We start from the raw sequence: 2,913 nt of genomic DNA, 5'->3' as shown, positions 1-2,913 counted from the left end.
TTTTTTAAAAAGTTTTGTAACTGTGATAAAATACACATAACATAAAAGTTACCATCTTAACCATTTTTAAGATAAAGTTCAGTGGCATTAAGTTCATTCACATTTTTGTGCAACTATCACCACCATCCATCTCCAGAAATCTTAATCTTGCAAAACTGAAACTCCGTATACATTAAACAATAACTCCCCAATTCTCCTTCCCCCAGCTTCCAGCAACCACCGTTCTACTTTCTGTCTCTACGAATTTGACTACCCTAGGTGCCTTATACAAGTGGAATCATACAGTATTTGTGCTTTTGTGACTGGCTTTAGCCTAATGTTTTAGCCTAATATTTTTGAGATTCATTCATGTTGTACTGTGTGTCAGAATTTCCTTCCTGTTAAAGGCTGAATAATATTCCATTGTTTGTATAGACATTTTGTTTATCCATTCAAAATCCATCAATGGACACTTCCACAAGCGATTTTTTTTTTTAATTTGGAACACTTCACAAATTTGTCTGTTATCTTTGCACCGGTGCCATGCTAATATTCTCTGATTATTCCTGTTTTAGGATATTGCTGCCAAACTGAGCACTCCAAGTCATTTTGGAAACCACTGATAAGATGATTTTTCAAGCTGCACATTGGTGAGACATTAAATCAATTTAATTGAGTGACTAGTATTTTATAAAGGCATAGAATAGAAGAAAATAGAATAAGTAAAAATTGTAATAATAAGGAAATGCATTATTTCAAAAGTTTTGTTTCTTTATATGTGTGTGAGTGTTGCAGGGGAGGGTGGTGTCTATGCTATCTTAAGACATAAAATGTATTTCTTATAGTTATTCTCAACCAAAAAAGTGTGAAAGCCACCTGTCCAAAAACCCAGAATATAGGGCATGATTGGATCATAAGTAAATTACCATAATGCTCTGAACTTGAAATGTGCTGCAGAGTTACAGTAGTCATGATTTTAATTCAGTGAACTGATTTGGACCCCACACTTCATCATGGAGGTACTATCACTTATTAATGAATCATTTTCATAACACTATAGCAAGAGTTATATATGAATTTGGCATCTTTCTGATACAGTAGCTTTTATAGACTCCAGAAGTAGATAAAGAATTGCTAACAGCAGTAATGAAGAGGTGTGAATGTCACTAGCGATTCGGGATTCTGTTCCAGCTCAGGAAACATACCACCAAAATCAAAATTAATTTTCCCCCCTTTGGCATTTTTCTCAACCATATGTGGTTTTTAAATTATTCTGGTGACTTCTATCACTTTATTGAAAATATACAGGATGTATTTATCTAAGATAAATATGATTTTACGTGGTATGTTTTCTGAAATAATAGCACACAATATGCATCAGTAAATAAGGCAATTATATAATAATATGACTGTTTGTGAATTGTATTTGGTTCTGCCAGAATTTATGAAACATATATGTTTAACAGATGTAAATGTTTATATTAGATTATATGGAACATAATTATTCATCTGCCTTTTAAAGAAGTGTGGAACTCCTGTTGATCCTCAGGAGAGCTATTTTCATATTGCCTGAGATGTTCAGTATATGATTCCACCTAAAACCCTCTGTGAGTTACCTGAAGCTGACATTGGCATTAATAAGCGCAAACGTAGTGTTCCCAAGTCACCTGAGTTTATGCTTTCTTTCAATTCACAGGGAACACTGTGGGATAGAAGGATGGATGGAAAGATGATAGATAGATAGATAGATAGATAGATAGATAGATAGATAGATAGATAGATAGATAGATGATAGATACATAACAGATAGATAGATGTTAATATATAAAAGTGATATAGTCTAAATATAGAATTAAACTTTAAAAAATTATAATAAATGGACACACAATTAGGCCTTAAATACATAATAAGAATTGTGTTCAGAACTATAATACTAGCTTACAAGAACATTTTATATCGAGTCTCTTCAGTAATCTTCAGCACTATGTGAAAAAGACCAAGCTGTACACATCTTACAGAAGAGAAACCAGATACCGACGTTAACAGCCTTGCTGACTCACGGGCCACGGATGTATCAGAGTTGAGAATCAGTTCCTATGGTGTGGCTTCGCATCCAGGCATCATCTCACTGAACTGCTGCATGAGACAAGCAGAATTCTTCACCACTGTTTAGTTTGTCCTTAAAATCCCCCAGTTTCAGGCTGAGCAACCTTTGACCAAATAGTTAAGCCCTGATTAAGAAATTATTGATAATCGCCACAGGCTTCTAAACAAAAATACAGAGAAAAAATAATTTCATTCCTTCCCTTCGCAAGCATGCTCTCAGCGGAGATTTCCCAAACTTGAGTGATGTTCAGGATCAGCTACAGGGCTTTGGGAAAATACAGCTTTCTGGCAGCACCCCAGACTTATGTGCTGCCCAAGAGTCTATTTTCTTAAAGGTCTACAGCTGATCGTGTTGCTCAGCCAGGTTTGGGAACTGCTGCTTTAGGAAAATGCTTTAGAGTAGTTTTGATGGAAGATCTATCAGAAAAATCAAATAAAAGACAATACATGTTTTATTTACATACTATAGTCCACAAGTCTGAAGAAAATCCAAGTTTTGTATAGCCAGAAATTTATACAAATCAAGGGACTTTTTCTTTTCAGAAAAAGAAAATTATGAAGACAAAATTAGTCTTAAAAAAGAATACTTACTAAGAATGGGAAAAGTAACCACAACAAATTATACATTTTAAAAAATCTTTAACCTACCACAAACATCATTATTAATTAACTGCCTGACACAATGGTGTGCTTAACAATATCCTGAAAATCACTCCACATTAGTTCATAAATATCTTCCTCATTCTTTTTTAATGAAGACATCTTTTTAATAAAAGAATGTTCAACGTGTGGATGTACCATGGTTTATTCAACAACTATCTTATGGAT

At 33.9% G+C, this 2,913-nt stretch overlaps 1 non-coding gene across 1 annotated transcript; it reads right to left on the bottom strand.

Annotated features, from left to right (window-relative positions):
• Positions 1–472: 472 nt before the first annotated feature.
• Positions 473–576, bottom strand: LOC147915196 (U6 spliceosomal RNA). The gene has a single exon (XR_015554556.1). It is a non-coding gene; the product is annotated as a U6 spliceosomal RNA (small nuclear RNA).
• Between the last annotated feature and the right edge of the window lie 2,337 nt (positions 577–2,913).

This window comes from Ceratotherium simum, chromosome 15 (genome assembly GCF_057802395.1).
Source record: "Ceratotherium simum simum isolate JZ-2026a chromosome 15, ASM5780239v1, whole genome shotgun sequence".
In the NCBI taxonomy this organism is placed as follows: domain Eukaryota; kingdom Metazoa; phylum Chordata; class Mammalia; order Perissodactyla; family Rhinocerotidae; genus Ceratotherium; species Ceratotherium simum.
Note: the sequence above shows the minus strand (reverse complement) of the source record. Positions and strands in the feature narration are given on the sequence as shown.